The sequence below is a fragment of the Eumetopias jubatus genome, unplaced genomic scaffold, assembly GCF_037043125.1.
Source record: "Eumetopias jubatus isolate StellerSeaLion01/CBP00866 unplaced genomic scaffold, mEumJub1_p1.0 scaffold_13, whole genome shotgun sequence".
Classification (NCBI taxonomy): Eukaryota; Metazoa; Chordata; class Mammalia; order Carnivora; family Otariidae; genus Eumetopias; species Eumetopias jubatus.
The window spans coordinates 101288200-101308985 of NW_028274819.1; positions in this window are offsets into that span (position 1 = coordinate 101288200).

Genomic DNA, 20786 nt, shown 5'->3' on the forward strand with positions numbered 1-20786 from the left:
TCCGGTCCAGGGCCAAATCCAAGTGCCACCAGGACGGGAGAACATGGCTCCCTTTGGCTCTGCACCCAACACTCAGCCTGCCTCTGCTTTCCTGCCAACCAGCCCCGAGTCTCTCCATACACACACACACCCTCCACCACATCACAGAGAGGGCCCACCGTCTGCCACACACACACACACACACACACACACACACTCTCTCTCTCTCTCTCTCTCTCTCTCTCTCTCTCACACACACACACACACACACATTCACATACTTGAACGGGATCAATTTTCACTATAAGGGGGCTTTATATTCATTCATTAATGCAAAAAAATGTATCGAGCATCTAGGAAGCATCAGAACTTACCTTACAGACCAGAGATAAAATTATGAGTAGGACACAACGCCTGCCCTCAAAGGGTTTAAAATCTAGTGAAGGATGGGGGTGGGGAGGGTTCAAAATAAGCCCTTTAAAAAATACAATAGGGCGCCTGGGTGGCTCAGTTGGTTAAGCGACTGCCTTCGGCTCAGGTCATGATCCTGGAGTCCCGGGATGGAATCCCGCATCGGGCTCCCTGCTCAGCAGGGAGTCTGCTTCTCCCTCTGACCCTCTTCCCTCTCGTGCTCTCTATCTCTCATTCTCTCTCTCAAATAAATAAATAAAATCTTTAAAAAAAATACAACAGAATTTTATAGTTGTTCCAAGGAAGGTATTGGCAAAGTGCAGTGTGAGAATAGGGATCAGGTATCAAACCTGCCAGCATGGAGAATGACCCTGGAATCAAACCAATATAGAACATTTTATAGTTCTGAACATTTTATAGTTCCTAAATGCCTTTAAGAACTGGATGAAAGTCATGGCCTTTCACCCCGGAAGAAAAGCTCAGTCATGCATAAATGTAAAACGTTTCTGGAATTTCAACACTTCACAGAGACCCCAGTTTGGGCTCCAAAGACCTCTATGCTACAAATCCTTGTTGTACAAAGCACTGAGCACTTGGCCTGGCACACGGCAGGTACTCAATAAGAGACAGCTTTTAGTAATATTACTGATCTCACATTCTTGTTGGAAGAACTATGCAAGATGCGGTATGTGGAAACACGTGGTTAGCTCCAAAAGATAAGGTGTGTGTTGGTTATTGTTAACCAACACTGAGAGATTAAGTCTGGTCCCTGTGTTGTTGCTTGCGCATATGCCAGCCAGGCACGGCCAGCTGTGGTCTCCAGTGTAGCTTCTCTTCCACATCACCAGTGCACAGAGAGCTCTGCAGCAGCAACTCTGGGAAATGATTCTCTCGCTTCTCGAAAGCTGGTCTGGGTCATCAAAGACCACCTCCTGCTGGAGATTGCCTGCACCCTTCCCAGTGTGAGCCTTGGGAATAGCCTGGCTTCCCTGCCCCCCTCCACCCCCAGACTGTGGGTAGAATTAGTTCTGGTCTGCTCCTGGGTGTGGTCTCCCCTCCCCGCCACCACCACCACCACCACCACCACCACCACCACCGATGTGTTCCTTGCTAGCAACAACAGCAGAGGGGTGGCTTGGAGAGGCTCCGGTGGCCTCCACCCTCCAGCAATCTCCATCACTTCTCCCCACGGACCACCCCAATGAAACCTGTAATCTAAATCCAAACAACTCCCTTGACATACAAATATATTCTCAAGACAAATTCCCCAGGACCGTCTTGAAACCAAATTACCCCTCCCAAGTCCCACCCAAACACAAATTTACAAATGACCCTAAAAAATAACTCTGCGAAGTCAGCTTAAATGGCTTCCCGGGCTCGGGTGCCAGGGAACCAAGCCATCAGAGGGACCCTGGTGATCTAGCAGGAGGGGGCTCTGGCTAGCAGCCTGCACTGTGTCCAGCTGCGCTCTGTTTGAAATCTGGGGGCTCTGGCTGGCAGGGTGAGAAGGCCAAAGCAGTTCAAGTCAGGGCATGGCTTGGGCTTGCTTCAAAGTCCCAGGCCAGCATTCTTTATTTTTAGCCTAAGCTCAAAAATTGTCAGAAAAACTTCAGAGGCCTCTGGGCCCAGCAGCGGCTTTTGGTTTTGGCTGGGACAAGAGAGGGGCAGACCGCAGGTGACAGAGGGACCCGACCGGGGGACTTGGCGGCGGGTCATCAGCCAGGCCTGGGGCCTGGGAGTGGAGGGCTCGGCGGAGCATCCAGGGAACTGGAAGACCCGCTGCAAGTTGAGGAAGCCTCCCCGCCGGCTCCCACTTCCCGACAAGTTCTGTGTCTCCTCTGCTTGAAGGGAGAGGGTCAAGCCAGGCTAGCTTTATCTGGGTTGCTTCTTGCCAGAACCACAAAAGACCAATTTCCTCCGCGAGAGCTTTTGTTTCCAGAAGGGGCTGCAGCTCATCCCGGGAGAAGCCATTGTTTCTGCAGAGGATTTTTAGATCAGCGGCTGGCTTTTGGCGCCCTTCTCGTCTGAGTTCTCCTGTGCTTTTTGTGCTGCCCTGCTTTCCTGGACATAAACAACAAATGGTCCTATTCACCCTGGAGATAAGATTGTGCTTCTCCCAAAGTCACCGCTGTCCTCTCGCTGCTTCTGGAACTGTTTGAATAATGAGGCTCCTAGAGAATTTGTGTTGTTTTATCCTTTTCTTTGCCGAGATTGGAGATTCCCTAGGCAGGCCCGGTGGGCAGTGCCTACAGGGGGTCACCTGGGGGTGGTGGGCCCAGGGCAGCGGCCCAAGAGAGCTTTTTGTTTACTGTCCTGCTCTGGGGCCCCACGGAGCTTTGTGAAATGTTTCTATATATACCGGTTTCTCTTCCTTTTATTTTTGTTAAAATGATTATTATTTTTTTTCTTGCCAAGGCAAACAATGGCTCTTATTCCCCATCTTCCAGAAATGGTGGACGGCTTCAGCCTGTGATTTCTTTCCACCTCCTAGAAGCTGCTATGGCGCCAAGCAGACTTGTGCGGGGAACGGAAAGGACGTTTGCCAGAGTGGGCAGCCAGCTTATTATTTCAAAGCACCTCTTCCTTGGGGATTCCGTCATCCCCGCCGGCCGCCGCTGGACCTCCGGCGAGCACGCCCGGCTCTAAGATGGCAGTTCTAAGGTGGCGACCTTAGGAAGGCACTTCAATCCACAAACTTCATTTTCTTCATCAGCTAGAGCTGAAGGATAATTCTGCCAGCTTCGCATGTTTGAGCTGAGGCTCAAGTCACACTCCTGTAGAGGAGAACACTCCCGTAAAGGGCTGTGACCATTTTATGCGTCCAGTCATGAGGTTGTCATTACCATTAGCAATCACTATTGCAATCATCTGTTTAAGGCTCAACAACCATTGAGCCTTAAACCAACTGTTTCCGGACTTAGAGTTCAATCCCGGCTTGGCCATTTATTGGCAGTGTAACCTCGAACAAATTATTACATGACCCTTTGCCTTAATGTCCTCGTTTATAAAAGTAGGAGTAACACCCCTGAATACAAGGGGCCGTTTTGAAGTTTAAAAGAGAGAACGTGGGTAAAGTGTCTGGTTCATGGAAAGTTCTAAATAGATGTCAGTCCCCTTTCTTTTCTACTCTTTATTAATTCCCTTAGGCATCACTTCAGTGTTTATTAAGCATCTATTATATGTCCGGTCTTGGGCCAAGTGCTGGGGATGCAAGAGGTAAAGGTTTGAGGAATGCATTGTGTGGCTAGGGGGACAAAGAAAGTAGAGTAACTCAGTGAGCTGAGTGGTTTGTATACCAGCTGAGAGAGAGCGGATTAATCCTGTCTAGGAGCTCAGGACGGCACTTGACCCAGGCCTTGAAAATGTGCACAGGATTTTGCCAAGGCAGAGAAGCCAGGTGAGGGCATTTCAAGCAGAGAGACTGAACCAAGGCCCCGAAGCATGGAAGTCTATAATCTGTCAGTGGCAGGAGCTGAGGCAAGAGGAAACCGGGGCCAGATCGAGGGGGCCCACATGAACGACGCCTTTGGGCGGGGGTGCACAGGGGTAGGGACACGGTTAGACTTGCAGTTTAGTGTAGCTGCCCAAGGTATAAAGAATGGGCGGGACTGGGGCAGGAGGTGGGGATCAGGATAAGACTAGAGGCAACAATGTCAGTTAAGAGGGATGGAAGTAATTTGGAAGATAGATAAGGCTCAAATTAGGGAACCGGCAGCTGGGAAGGGGAGGTTTCGATTTGGTGAAATTTTAGTTTCGTGAAATAAGTTGACTTGGTGTCTGACACGGGATAAAGGGCGGGTGGGGATGCCACGAATCCGGAGGCAACAAACGGGGCACAAATGATCCCCCACGGTGCATTCTTCAGATCACAGAGCAGCCAGGAATGGGCTTGAGCCTGGAACCAGCTCGCGGGGACCCTCTGATCAGGCATGAGATCAGGGGACTGATATCCTCAACTCCCTTGGAAGCTGAACATTTTAAAAAAGACTTCCTTTTGTTTCCAATGTGTATGTTTTGGAGGCCCCTAAATAAAATGGGGGGGCAATGTGGTGGTTTTGAACAATACAAACATAAGTACTATACACATTACAGCCATAACCACCGTATTACATGCTATAATGCGGTAGAATGATGGTTAGTTCTTTAAATATAAATGGAATCATAGGTGATTTTCCTTTACTTTGTTTTTAAGTTCTTCTGTGTTTCCTACATTTTCTCTCGTGAACACGCGTTATTTTTAGAATGATAAAAGATAACCATTAACCCGATAGAAAAATGAGCAAAAGCCTTGAATAAACACAGAAGAAGATATCCAAGTAGCCAATAAGCTTACGAAAAGATGCCCAACTTCATTAGACAGCTGGAACGTCCCATTTAAAATGACAATGTAATGCCACGACACACACATCGCCAAATGGTACAATAAAAAGATGGAAAAATATCACGTGTTGGCATGGATACGTAGAACAAATGTAACTCTCCTGCATTGCTAGTAAAGCATAAATTCGTAGAATCACTTTCAAAACTTTTTAGCAGTATGTTGTTTACCCTGCTGTGGAGCATATTCAAACCATATGATTTAGCAGTTTCACCCCTAAGTATAAACCCAAGAGACATGCATGCATCTATCTGCTCGACAAAAGATACACACAGGAGTGTTCCTAGTAGAACCATTCATAATCGTACCAATCTGGAAAGTAGCCCAATGCCCATCAATAGTAAAATAGATAAATAAATGATGGTCCACTAACATAAATTTTGGTCCAACATTATGGTCCAGTAGGTACAAAAATGAGGATTCCACTACTGCATGCAACAATAGGAATGATTCTCAAGGACATCATTTTGAGTGAAAGAAGACAGGTATTTCTATGAAGCAAAATCAGCCTATGATCCTTGAAGTCTGCCTAGGTATAACTAAAAGGAAGCATGAGGAGGATTTCTAGGAATTTTTTTTTAATATGTGTGTGCCGATTACACACATGTGTTTTTCTGAGAATTCACTGAGGTGTATGTTATGTACACTTCGGAGTAGGTGTATTATACTTAAATAAAAAGTTAAAATGTAAGAATTGCAGCCTAAAAATCAACCTAATGACAGTTGCAGAAATGAGGGACAGGTGACAATTGGCCATAGGACTTAGGGAGACTCCCTCTGCTTTTCTCAGCCTGGAGTTGTTGTCTAAAGGTGATGGTAGCAGGTTAGAACAGGTGCTGGGAGTAGTAACACAGTTGAAAGACATCTGCACCAGCGTTTCTACATCCACGAAGCCCCAGGATCTGAGAAAAACCACTTCTGCTGACCCAGTACAGGAACAAGTGTTTGATATTGGGGATAAAAAGGTGATATGACTATGGAGTCTACAGAACCAGTAGATCATGAAGCTATTATAAACAACCTTACACCAATACCTTTGAAACTATAGATGTAATGGACATATTCCTAAAAAAACACAACTTATTGAAACTAACACAAAGAGAAAGAGACAATAGAAGTAGTTTTCCCTTTGATAGAGAAATCAATCCTATTGTTAAAAATGTTCTTACACACGTGCACGTGTGTGCGCGCACACACACACACGCTTCAAAACTAGGTGGCTTCTGTAGTAAAATCTGCCAAATTTAAGAAAGGATAGCAGCAATTTTACAAAAACTTTTCCAGAGATTTAAAAAAAAGAAGGAATACTCTCCAACTCATTTAAGGGGTTAGCAAACGTTAACACCAAAATCTGACAAGGGTATATTTTTAAAAGATTTTATTTATTTATTTGAGAGACAGAGCACGAATGGGGCAGAGCAGAGGGAGAGGGAGAAGCAGACTCCCCACTGAGCAGGGAGCCCAACGTGGGGCTTGAACCCAGGATCCTGGGATCGTGACCTCAGCTGAAGGCAGATGCTTAACCGACTGAGCCTCCTAGGTGCCCAAAAGTTGACAAGGATATTACAAGAAGAGAAAAGTCTCAACCAATCTCACGCACAAACCTAGGTACAAAAATCCGAACCTAATATCATCCTCAATGTAATATCATCACACAGAATCCAGGAATATGTTTTGGAGACCATTAAGAGTGAGAAAAATTTCTTACAAAAATGCAAGGTTGGTTTAATATTTGAAAACAATTCAGTCCACCATATCAACAGAATAAAGAAGAAATTCAAGATGATCCTCTCAATAGAAGTAGGAAGAACAATTAATGAAATCCAACATCTATTGATGATAAAAGCTCTAAGCTAAATGGAAATAGAATTATTTTATGAGAAAGGGAACTATAAAAAACAGAACATCATTTTTTTTCACAATGTCATTATTGTGCCATTGACTATATTCCCTATGCTGTATCTTTCATGATTTACCCATTCCATAGCTGGAAGTCTGTACCTCCCACTCCCCTTCACCCATTTGCACATCCCCCCCACTTCCCTGTGGCATCCCTCACTATGTTTTCTGCGTTGATGGGTCTGCAAACATTATTCTTAATAGGGTATATTGAAGTTTTTCCTTTGAAGCCTTTGAAGAGGGAAAGAAGACAAAGATATACCTTCTATTCGAAATTGTACTACAGATTCTAGCCAGTGCAATAAAAAAGGGAACAATTGTAATGAGATAACTAAAATTGTCAGTATTTGCATATATTATTATTTTGTATATAGAAAATCCAAAAGAATATACAGATAAGTAATCAGAATTTTTAAATGATTCAATGAGGCTGCTATGGATACAAGGTCAAAATACAAAAATCATGCAGGTTTGCATGATGTCAACCAAGAGTTACACTACAGATTATTCTTTAGATAACTATAACACATTCGTAATAACATCAGCAAATAAATATAAAACACCTAGGAATAAATCTAATGAAAGATATGAAAAACTTCTGCACATATATCAAAACAAAAATAAAAGTGAACAAACAGAAAAATACCCTGTAAAATATTATTTAAAAAAGAAGGTGTGTGTGTGTGTGTGTGTGCACTCACACACGCGTTTTAAGGATTCAAAACTAAATATTGCAAAGATATTAATTATCCCCAGTTTAGCTGCATATTCAATTCGGTCCCAATCAAAATGTCAATGAATTTTCCTTTCTTCCTTTTTTCCCTTTTGAAATTGAAAATCTTATTCAAAATTGATATGGAAGTGCAAAAGGTCAAGAAGCTGACATTCTTAACAAAGAACACAAAGGTAGAAGGACGTATCATTAAGCTACAATAATTAAGGCAGTGTGATATTGGCACAATGATAGTCAAATAGACCAATGCAGCAGAAGAGGATACCATGCAAATGGGCGTTGGGTCTGACATTGCAGGATAGTGGAGACAAGGCCATCTTTTCTATAAATGGTGTTGGAGCACTTTCATATTCATATGGAACACAATAAAACTTTACCTTTATATCCCAGCATATATAAAAATCAGTTTCAGGTGGCTTATTATATCTAAAAGGGAAAGGCAACACCACACAGCTTCCATATGACAATGTAGGACATTATCTTTATGAACCTGGGAGGAAAAAAAAGAATTCTTTAAAAGGACACCAAAAACACCAACCATGAACAAAAAGACTGATAAACTGAACTACATCAAAGTTAAGAGCTTCTGTTCAAAAGATCCATTAAGAGGGAAAAGGCAGGCACAAAGCCAGAGAAGTTGGTTGTAATCGACATCAACTAACAAAGGACTCAATCCAATATATCCTATATTTATATATGGGTATATATATATACATATATATATAAAACCATATATATATATATAAAACCTCTTACAAGTCAATAAAAAAAGACAACTCAACAGAAAGATGGGTGAGAAAGGTACTTAATAAAAAATGGCCAGTTGACATATGAAAATGGCCAACCTTATTAGTAGTCAAGGACATAAAGACTAGAACCATAATGAAATACTACTACCCACCCACCAGAATGATTAAGATTACAAAGATCGGCAATAACAAGTGTTGGTCAGGATGTCGAGCAACTAAGAACACTCATATATCATCGATAAGACCGTACCTCGGTATGATTACTTAGAAAACAGCGTTGTATTAGCTTCTAAACTTAAACTCTCCAACAGGGCAGTTTCAATCCCAAGTATATACCCAGAAGAAACATACACATATGCATCCAAGTACCTGCGTGAGGGTGTTCATAGTAACATTATTCATGATACTCCCAAACTGGAAGCAATCCAAATGCTACCAACAGTAGAAAAGATAAATGAATTAGTGTATTTGAACAATGGTACACGATGGAGCATTGAAAACAGCTGACAGGTGCATGCACGAACAGGAGTGACTCTCACATATATCATACCGATCAAAATAAGTCAAACACGAAATAATAGTATGATTCCGTTTATACAGAGCCCAAAATGGGCATTACTAATCAATAATCTTAGAAGCCAAGATAGGAGTAATCTTTCGAGAGGAGAGAAAGGGTAATGACAATAGAAGGGGGAGGCGGGAAGAGGCTTTTGGAGCGCGAGAGGTGTTTTACCTCTTGGTCTGGGTGATGGCTTCACAGGCTTTGTTATATGATAATTTATGGAGCTATAGTTACGCGTTTTATATATATTTCTGTATAAGTGTTAGACTTCAATTTTTTTGAATTAAAGAAAAATAAGCACAAATATACATACTAAACTAGACATAGTTTAAGCCTCGGACTAAGGAGATTGGGAAGGAAAAGTTAATGGGGTTTTATGAGGAGAGGATAAATTAACAAAAATGAGGGGGTACTTCAAATAGCAAATTCCCAGAAAACGAAGCTCCTGTTTCACAAAGTCAACACTCAACCTCATTTTTTTTTAAGTCTTCATAAATCATGCAAAGCAGGCTGCTTGCCTTGGCAGCTCCATACTAAAATTACTCCATCCACCAATGCATACGTTCTCCCCATTTGAAAGTAAACAAGTCTCAGCCGAGGCAAAATCGTAAAAGTTTGTAGGGTATTTCTTTTGTTGCCAGATTCTTTCCGTAGCGTTTGGTATATTTTAAAAATCGCTAGGCTTGCCATCAGAACCTTAGGTTCAAGTGCAGACGGTCTCCAACTGACGATGGTTCGACTTAAAATTTTACAACTTTACAATGGTGTGAAATCAGTATGAATTCAGTAGAGACCATGCCTCGAATTGTAAATTGTGATCTTTTTCTGGGATAAGCAATATGTGGTACTGTCCTGTGTTGTGATGCTGGGCAGGGCCAGTGAGCCATGTGGCCACGAGGCTCCACGACCGACCCACTTACAACCATTCTGTGCCCATGCACTTTCAGTACAGCAGTCAACTGAATACAGGAGCTATCCAACACTTCATTATAAAATAGGCTTCCTGTTCGATGATTTTGCCCAACAGTAGGCTGATATAAGAGTTCTGTGCATGTTCGAGGTGGGCTAGGCTGAGCCATAATGTTCAGTAGGTTAGTGTATTAAATGTGTTCTCAATTTATGATATGTTCCACTGGTGATGGGTTTATCAGGATGTAACCCCATTGTGAATTGAGGAAGATCTGCACAAATAAAGATCTACAGCTTAGCAGCCAGTGACCCTGGGAACAGCTACCTGACAAACTGAGCCTCAGTTTCTTCTTATGCATGATGGTAAGAATACAAATGCCTACCTCCCAGAGTTGTGAAGAGCAAGTGATACAAAGAGTACATACTACACACACATGCACATACACACACACACACACACACACACACACACACACTTCAAACCTTAAGGTGTTGTATACCTGGAAGGGATTTTTCCCTCCTTGGCGCCCATCTCCTTGGCAACCCCCATTTCAGGTGTCAATATAATTTGCTCTTTTAACCCTCTTCCCTGCATCATACCGGGAAAGAATCTGATATTAGTAATTTATATTCCAAGGATTGATTGATTATTCTCCAACTGGAGCTCAGCCAGGCATTTGCATTTTATGTCTTTTATCCCTAATTGTGGCATGAAAGACTTTTTCCCTTGTTAAAAGAATCTGAGACATCAGCAAGAAGGTGGAGAGCTGGGGGGGAGGGGCGGGCAGGGGGAGCGGGAGCTTGAAATCATATTAGCCCGATTCTGCTGGTTCTGAAGGTGAATTTGATTTAGCCCTTTGCAAGTGCCTTTTATTTTTCTGGGAATGGAGTGGAGCAGTAGTAGAAGGACTGCCCCACTCCGTGGCCCCTGCTCTGCTAGACTGGCATGCGGAGAAGGCAAACAGCCATATGAGACATCCCATGCCATGGACAGGGTAAGAGATTTAATCCCTCTGCCCCTATCTTTAGAACTCTGAAGCCTGCCCCCCTGCCATGCCTCCCCAACCAACGCTCTGGTTTGAGCTAGGCTCTGCTTCTCCCCGCAGTGCTCCTGACCTTGGCCTAATCCCTGCCACCTCTACCTCTTGTCCCAAGACACCATGTTGATTTTCAGCTTGATTTTATTTCTCTCTTTTTTTCCTTTTTTATTGTTATGTTAATCACCATACATTACATCATTAGTTTTTGATGTAGGGTTCCATGATTCATTGTTTGTGCATAACACCCAGTGCTCCACGCAGAATGTGCCCTCTTTAATACCCATCACCAGGCTAACCCAACCCCCGCCCTCCTCCCCTCTAGAACCCTGTTTGTTTTTCAGAGTCCATCGTCTCTCATGGTTCGTCTCCCCCTCCGACTTACTCCCCTTCATTCTTCTCTTTTAAAGATCATTCATATACCTTAATCCCCTTCACCTGGCATCCCAGCATTTATCCCGAGACCTTAATTATTATTTCTACCTCTGGCTAGAAAGAAAGGAAGAAAAGAAAGAAAGGAAGAGAAAGAAGAAAGAAAGAAAAAAGAAAGAAAGAAAGAAAGAAAGAAAGAAAGAAAGAAAGAGAGAAAGAAAGAAAGAAAAAAGACAGAAAAAGAAAGAAAAAGAAGAAGAAAGAAAGAAGAAAGAAAGAGAAGAAGAAAGAAAGAAGAAAGAGAAAGAAAGAAAGAAAGAAAGAAAGAAAGAAAGAAAGAAGAAAGAAAGAAAGAAAGAAAGAAAGAAAGAAAGAAAGAAAAAGAAAGAAAGAAGAAGAAAGAAAGAAAGAAAGAAAGAAAGAAGAAGAAAGAAAGAAAGAAAAGAAAGAAAGAAAGAAAGAAAGAAAGAAAGAAAGAAAGAAAGAAAGAAAAGAAAGAAAGAAAGAAAGAAAGAAAGAAAGAAAGAAAGAAAGAAAGAAAGAAAGAAAGAAAGAAAGAATTCGGTGCTGTCCCGAATATGTTAAAAGGAAAAGGAAGTTGAGAAAAATATAAGAAACTGGAGAGAAACTGGCAGAATTAACTGACACAAACTGTTAAGTGCCCAAGGACGGCAGAAAGGAGTGTATTATCGAGAAAAACCCAACTACCGTGGAGAGAGGGGAAATCTCAAGATCTTATCTCAACCAACAAAAAGTGCCTGAAGACATGACTTTGATAAATAGACTCCGGGCTGAAACCGAGGAAAGACAATCTCTAAGATGGGATTCCAGGGGTTGCGGAGGGAGCCCTTTGACTCACAATCGAGCAGCAGAACTTGAGCAGCCAGCAAGCAATGACTGAGTTAGCCAGGCGTTGAGCTAAAGGAACGTCCTGGGTGTGAAACACAGCAAACAAACTTGCTGAGAACCTGCCGTCAGACAAGAGACAGGTGCACGCAAAGTGACACGCCTGTGTGTGGCTCCACCTTGAGAGGAGCTCCCCTTGCCTAGAAGCGCTTTTGCCCTGGAAGTAGTCCCTCAGTCAGGAGGCCCAGGAAGCCGGCAGCTAGCTCCAAGGACGGGGGTCGGGGGGGCGGCGGGCACCAGGGAGGAAAGCCGGATGCTCTGGGAGGAAGAAGACCATGAACTACGATATGCAGGAAGTGTTCTGCGTTGTTGTTGGAGGAGATGGCTGTTTGTTGCTTAATGGAGAAATGTTCCAGATCTATGCATCCCGGGAAGTACCTTTCTCTCTCCTTGCTCCTCTTCTTCCCTTCCCAACATACCCCTAACCTCCCAGGCTTCCTCTTCTGGCTCAGGCTCCCCTTGTCTCCCCTCACTTCCCCTCCTCTTCAGGATACAGGAATTAGAGGCTCCTTGCTCAAACCATCATGTCGGAAGGCAATGGCTTCTTGCTGCATTCACATTAAAATTTGAAGATGGGGAAGAAAAAGAGAGGGAGAAAAGGAGCTAAATTAGCAATGTTCACTCAGTGTGATTTTGCTTTAATTCAGGCCTGTGAGCTTGACAGGGCTCAGAATAAAGGAAAGCAGATGTGTCCATCACGCCAGCAGATATATTACTACTAATCCCAGACAAGACGGCAAAAACACATCACGCCTGGCCCTCACACTGTTTCCATCTTAATCCGCCTCTAATTGCCCTGGGAACGCCGCCTGCACACCTCTGTCCTCCCAGGCAGCACCCTGCACTCCTCCGGTTTCCAACCCGCCCTGGAATGGGACAATGTCAAAGTGGCTCTTTTTGCTAGAGCAGAGTTAGGGCAGCCCAGGGGGTCTGGGCTTGTGTGCTGTTGGAGAAGAGGAAGATACAGCGAGTGTGGTGGGAAGAGGACCCGCTGAATGTCACCAAGAGGGATCCTGGTGTCAGCGCTTGCACTGAGCAGCTGGAGAGAGTTAGATAAGATGGTTTATGTGAAAGCACCTGATCTGATTCATGACACATAGGAAGCTCAGTAAATGTAATGCACTGCTAAGTATTTATATAAGAGAAATGAAAACATATCTCCACGAGGAAGTTTGTCCATGAATGTTTATAGCTGCTTTATTCGTCATAGCAAAAAATGAAAGTATCCTAAGTGCCTATCAATAGGTAAATTATCCTGGTATATTTATACAATGGGATACTACTTGGCAATAAAAAGGAACAAGTTTCTCATATGCACAACAATATAGATCTCAAAGATACTATGCTGAACAGAAAAAGGCAGACACAAAGTGGTATAAAAGAACAGGCAAAATTTATCTACCGATAAAAAGCAGATTAATGTTCTCCCAGGTCCAGAGGAATGGCATGCATTTTATTATTAACTGGTTTGTTGATTTTTCTAAGAATAATAATATAGATTTCCCAGTTTCCTCTTTTTGTTTATTTTTTAAAGATTTATTTATTTACTTTAGAGACAGAGAGAGAGAGAGTGGGGTGGTAGGGGCAGAGGGAGAGAAAGAGACAGAATCCTCAAGGAGACTCCCCACTGAGCACGGAGCATGACACAGGGCTCGATCTCATGACCCTGAGATCATGACCTGAGCCGAAATCAAGAGTCAGCTGCTTAACTGAGTGTGCCACTCAGGCACCCCCTCTTTTTGGTTTTTGATTGCACTGTTTTATGATTGCAATCATCTCTCCGGTGTATAGAAAGTTCTATGCCACCCCTTTTCATCATTTCTGTTTCATCGATGGTCAGTTCTGCTTGCTTGCCTTGAACCTTCATTCATAGACCTTATCACATATCTGTTGTGACTGTTGATCAATATTTGTGAAGGAAGAACTCTGTCCATTGGTTTAGTAAGCTGGTATAGGTTTCAGAAACCCTGATCTCATGTCCATAGTTGGGCACTAGAAAGACAGATTGACGGGCAGAGTTCTTTCATCAGCTCCTTACAGACAAAGCTTCTTCTATAGGTACAGGCATTGATTTCACTTCTGAGAATAATTAGACCAGGACTGTGAGTAGCCATAGGTATTGGGCAAGCGTTTTCCAGGACAACAGTAAAAAGAAACAAGAGCAGAAACTTCTTAGTTATTTTTCAATTTTATCTGTCTATGGCCTCACCCAAGTTGATGGTGCTACCAGGTTGATTGGAAACAGAGGGAAGAGAGTGCAAGGAATCTAGGCAGTTGGCCTATTTCGACATCTTGGCCAGCCCAGAACTTCTTAAAAGCCGGTTGCTGACTCCAGTGCATCAGATTTTATCCGAAAGCCAGATGGGCTGAGTTTGGTGGTTTTGGACTTGGGCTGGGACAACTGGAGCCATGGGTAACCAATACCACAGAGGGATGTGAGAAGAAGCTCTAAGTTTAGACTAGTCTAGGGTGTGTCCTGGGTTTGCCATGTCATTGGAAAAGAATAGCCTCATTAAATGGACTGAGTCTAGAATTTGCATCTAGCCTGCTGTGTTTCAGGGATGGGGATGGGCATAGCTAGCTTTCCTCTCTTTACTGAAGTCTTTTCAACTATATAATGAAGTTGGGAAGGATTTGGAGGGTAGGAAGACTGAGGCATATCTGTTCCTTGCTTTCTTGCATGTTTAGGCACAAATGAGATTGCAGGGTCCCCATCATTTTAGAACTTTACAAGTTATGGCAAACCTTAGCATTTTGAGGTCTGCTGAGCAACCTCTTTACTATTTTGTGAGAGTCCCTTATTGTATTTAGTTTCATTAGAAAACTGGGCTTCACCTCTCTCCCACTAGGGAAGCCACAAAGATCCAATCCTCCTTCTGTCCATTCCTTGGCAGCCAAGCATCGGCAAATGAACAGGCTCAGCAAATCAGAGGCTTCTGTCCTGGAATTTGACATTTCAGTGAGTGGCATTATGATGATGGAGAGGTGTGAATGCTTTCATGAAGTTAGCAGTGACGTAGCGATAGTGACAACCAAAACAGCTTGTCCTGGCCAGACTTTCCCTACACAATGGTTATTTGCACTTCCTTCTCCTTGGCCCCCTATAGGGACCTCAATTCCTGTTTGTTATTCCAGCCTGCTTCTGTCAATTCTGACAAATTTCTAATAAAACATCATTTTGTTAAGATAGCAAAAATTAGTTTCTATTTCTTGTAAACGAAAGTATATCAACTGATAAGGATCCCACTTTCAAATTGAGAGGCAGCAAAACACAGTGGTTACAAACACAGGCTCCGGAACTAGACGGCCTGGATTTGAATCTCCAGCTTTGCCACTCACCAGCTGTGTGAATTAGCCTCTATGTGTAGCAGTTCCTCATTCTTAAGGGTGGATGATTCACAGTGCCATTCTCCTTGGGTTGTTTTAATGCTTAAAGAGTTCGTACATGAAAACCTCTTAGAACAGTGCCTAGCACATAGTAAGCACATTGTAATTGACACATCTCCAGCTGGGACTGGATACCTGGCCTAGATGAGGCAGAAGGCAATGGGAGTTCTGTTGCTACTCCAGGATAGAATTCTCATTTATGGTACACAGTAGCAAAATAGTTAATTAAAATATTACCTTTAGTCATCTGGAATAAAGTGCTCAAGGAGGGCAAGGCCCAGGAAATTCAAGGGCTACAGCGGGAAGGAGCTTATTTATCTTGGCATTTGATGGCTTTTTTTTTTTTTTTTTTTTTTTTGAAGAAAACAATGCACTTAAACTTCTGAATTCTCAGGCTTTCTATGAGGGGGTATGAAAGAATCTCTTTTTGGTTACATCTTTAGGATTAAGATAAGTGAAAACCAGCTTTATCAGAGAGATCTTTTGTCCCCTTCAGATGACTAAATTATGACATCTGTTGAATTAACCGAATTGTCTCTTCAGTTGGGCCCCTGCTCAGGAAAGAAGAGGACTTTGAAACGCTGGATTAGATATGTGTGGCAGAATTTGGAAACATCTTGGTACCCAGGACCCCTACCTGTCACTGAACTTCCCACACCCTTGGAAACAACCTTCCTGTGCCCATGTCCAAGAGAGTTGCCTTACAATAATAAGTCAATGTCCCTTTTGATCTACCCTCTATACCTCTACCCCCAACCCCTTCTTTTCTCTAAACATGTAATTAAATTAGATCCAAGCACACTCTAAGGAGAAAACACTAAATCAAATCAAGGAGAGAGAACTTTATCCTCAAAGAATTGCAGGATTTTCTTTACTTATATCTGCAAAAGTCTTTGGAATGTGTGTAGGAATGAATTTATAGGGGCCTCATCAAATTGGACAAAACATAACTTTATATTGGACTGAATTTTTTATATAGGTGAACTGACCAGACATCCCCATCTTTGGGTGCTTGTTGGTAAGGGCTCTAATAGTTTGTGTAACTGGCTAATATGTACCTATGTTCGGTGTCCACCCTCATTAAATAAAATCGAGGTACCAGAAACATTTTGGCCTAGGGTAGATAAAAGAATTTTAATCTGGGAGGGTAGGAAGTCTGAAGTAGATTCATCACAATGCACCACCCACTCCCTATGTTGCTAGAGAGGGCCCAGAAAAGTCTCCCTTCAATGACGCCTTGAGATAGATCTTAATGAAGGAAGCGATGGCGTCTTTGAGAAACACTTTGGTAGCTCTTCTATATAGTCCAGAGATGGTAAGGAAGGTGCTATAGTTAAAATGGGCTCCCTGGTTTTAACGTGATGGAAAGATTCCAGGATAGAAAAAAAACAAGCAGAGGACTTAATTGGCAGAGGCAGAATGAGCTTGATTGCCATAACAGAAAGAAGTATCATCATGGTAAATAGAATGGTCTAACCCGCAAGATCATTGATGGTGGTTGATTGCTCATGCGGTCCTTTGACTGTAAGGATTGGGTCCCTAATGAATTAGGATATGCTGTGCTAATAAAATGACCCCTAAGTGTCAGTGGCTCAGCACTTAAAAGTTTATTTCTCATTTACACAAAGTCTGGTACAGGCCTGAGTGACTCTCTAGGGCTATTGATCATGCAGTGACTTAGAGACAGAGCCCGCTTCATTCTTGTAATCTGATTTCACAGGTTCATTCTTGTAATCTGATTTCACAGTTTCCATGGTAAGGGAAGAGACTACATGGTGAACTAATACCTGCTCTTCTAGGCTTCAGCCCGAAGTTAAACATCTTAACTTCTTCTCATAGTCCATTGAACAAATCTGGTCCCGTGGCACCACTTAGCTACAAGGGGCAGGGAAATGGATAGACCAGGTAGAATATTTGAGAGCATTACTTTCTCTGCCAGACCTACGAAAGTCTCATTTGATGACTATGACTGAGTAAGCAGAGGCCTTCCTTCACAACCCCTCACTCCTAAATTCAAGTTCAAAGACACAGAAACCCTTGAATGAAAGGAAGACTGGATACACTTGGGGAAAGATCCTGTGAAAATATTAAGTGTATACTTAAAATCTTCCTCCTACCCTTCTTCAAAGGTACTTGTGGCTACTTACCCTTTGAGAAAGATAAATATCTAAATTCTTTATGTATATCAGACATCAGGTATAAACTTAGACTATTGCCTGGATACTCAGGACACCACAGTGATCTAACATTCAGAATGGAGGCTTATGTAAGACAAGTGACAAATGGAGTTTTGAGCTAAGTCACTTCACGTAGTAGACCAACAGGAGTTAAAACCCATGGCAATTAATGGAGTGAATATACCCAGCCGTAATCTTCTTTCAGTCCCCTTTGCCAACAGAGGAAGAGATATCACAGCAGGAGGAGACAAGAGGAAAGTCTCTCCATGGTCCGCTTCCTACCAAAGTAATACATTAAAATAGAAACCACATCCTTAGGAAAATTATTAAAATCAGTGTCACCATCACATATTTGGAAAAATGCAAGATTGATGCTTATACTTCACAGACCCATTTGGTTCTTTGGTTTTATCCTGCCCAGGATAGATGAACCCTGACAGTGGATGTTGCGAGCTTAAAAATGTATAAGTCTAACTGCAGGTGCCTTTCCTTTCATGGTCTCCTTATTAGGACAAATCAGTATAGCCCTCGGTATTGAGTATAAAGTTATTAATCTGACAAATGCTTTTTTTTCTCTGCGATTTCCAACAAATGGAGGACACTAGAAGCAATTTTCTTTCAGTTGATGGGACAAGTATACACCGTTATGACTTTCTCAGAAATGTCTTAACTCGCCTTTGACCAGTACATCTCATTTTCCACTTTGTCTGGAAAGAGAGATGAACTGAGTGAAGGATCTGGGTGCTTGCTAATAATTTAGCCAAATAGTTCGGGAGTTGGAACGAGCAAAATTGGAGGGTTGGTATACTATTGTGTCCCATGTAACTAGCCATCAAAGTTTCCTGCTGCAGAGAATTAGATAAATATCAGTCAGCTCTCTTCTCCAGAATTTGCTATCGCGGTGCCTGCTTGTGGTGGACAAAATAATGGCCTTCCCGAGATGCCCACACCTTAATCCCTGCAGCCTGCAAATACGTTACGTGACTTAGCAAAAAGTACTTTGCAGACGTGGTCAAGGTTTGGGATCTTGAGATGGGAAGATTATCCTGTATTATCCTGGTAGACCCAATCTAATCAAATGAGTCCTTAAATGTGGAGAACACTTTCTGGATGAAGAGTCTGAGGGACACAACAGAAGAGGCAGAAGAGATTATAAGTGTGGAAAGAACTCATCCTGCAATTGCTGGCTTTGAAGATGGATAAATTGGGACATGAGCTAAGGAATGCAAGGGCTTCTAAATGCCGAGAACAGCCCTCAGCTGACAACCAGCAAGGAAGTGAGCACCTCATTCCTACAACTTCAAGGAATTGAATTCTGTCAACAGCTTGAACAAGCAAGGAAACGGATAGTCCCCAGAGCTTCTAGAAAGAAATGCAGTCCTGCTGACACTCATTTTAGTGACGTGAGATCCATGTCAGACTTCTGACCTACACAGCTGTGAGATTATAAATTTGTGTTGTTTTAAAACATTGAATTTGTGGTAATTTTTTATAGCAGCAATTGAAAATTAAAACATTGCTCAAATTCTCATGAGCAAAGCAAGTCTGTGTTGGGATTCTATTCTTCAGAGCATAGTCTATGTTCTGAAGAAGTGAACAATATACTAGCAGTATTTCACACATGAAACACCAGATCCATGTGGCCATGTAAACAGAAACTGACAGGAACAGAGACTAAGAATAAGGACTTTTCCTCATCAGTTTGTAGAAACAACAGCCAACAACACTGTCATATGACAGAGTATCATATCTCAAGGTGACCGTGTAGCCTCGTGTTGGTGGGTTGATTACACACCGTTCCATTATGAAAGGAAAATGATTTACCACCACCATCCCCCCACTGGAAGAGAAAACTGCTCTAGACTAGGATTTTCTTTTTTTCTCAACATGATTTTGCCCCATATCATCTGTGATCTAAATAATGCCTTAGATGTCATCATAACAGTCCCCACATTATTTCTTATCAAATAATTTACAGAAAAGAATGAAGGCAATGGGCCAATACCTATAGGATTCATTGTCTTATCATGCTACCATCAGCCAGAAATAGATGGTCTGATAAAACTTTTGTAAAAAAAATCTGTCCCAGTTGTGGAACAATCTTGGGAGATTGGACTAACATTATGCTTTGAATAAGCAACCAATACATGATGCTATTTCCCCCAATGTAATCCTCGGTCTGGAGAAGTGACACGCCTGAGCTTGGAGTTGAGAGGGGTTGTGCAAGGCACACAGTTATATCTAGTGAGTTTCTTGATTGTTTCTAGTTTTTTCCGGTCCTTGTAACTGTGCTCCTCTTGTTTGGCACCCAGTGGTAGTAGCTAATAACAAGCACTCATGTGCCAGGCATTGTGTCGTATGACTTACATGGAATACCTCATAGTTATTATAGCCATCAGTCCTCATGACAGCTCTATGAGGAAAATACTACACTGTCCACATTTTGTGCATGAGGAGATTGAGTGCAGAGATGTAAATGGTGGGGCTGGAATCTGAGCACACGCGGTTTAAGTTCAGTGCTCCTGCCCTTACCCACTATGCTACATGGCCTCTCAATGGAGGAATGTGTCCATGAAGAAACACAAACGTTATTCCACCGAATGGGAAGTTGTGATCATCTCCTGGATATTTTGGGATTCTCATGCTCCTGGGAGAAGATGCAAAAAAAATAATTTTCCAGTGTTAGATGGGACAGTTAATCTTCAGTATAGAGATAAAATAAGGTTGCCACTGCAAAAGGGGAGCAGGGAAGAGAAAGGAATTGACACAGGGGCTCTCCTGAGATGCCTCTGGCATGGCTTCATCATCAGCGGTAAAAGTTCATGAAGGTCTCTCTGCATCTCTACAGGTAGGGGCAACAGCTCAGTTCCTTCAAAAAGGAAGGCATGGGGCTAAAACACCCCCATACCCTGAATAGAATTGCAACTAGTGAAGGTGCTAACTGAAGTCAAGGGCTATATGAAATGGGTAACAGACAAAGGAAGCTAGATATGAACTGCAGTGTCATAACCAGCTATAGAAAACAGTAGATGCAGGGATCCCCACTTTTTAGAAGTTTGCGTTAGGCCACTCTGCTTTGATGAAAGACCTACATCAGTACCTGTTTTCACCGACTGAAAGAAATCCAAAGAGGAGTTGTGCTCTCACGATAAAGGCAAAAAGCAAAAATAGCGTTCCACGTTTGTTTCGTGGCAAGCGTCACAGAGGCAGCGTGAGCCCCGAGCATGGAGGGTGCCCCCCCACCACAAGCTCACTTGCAGGTCAGCCTCAAGCTACCATAGTTTTGG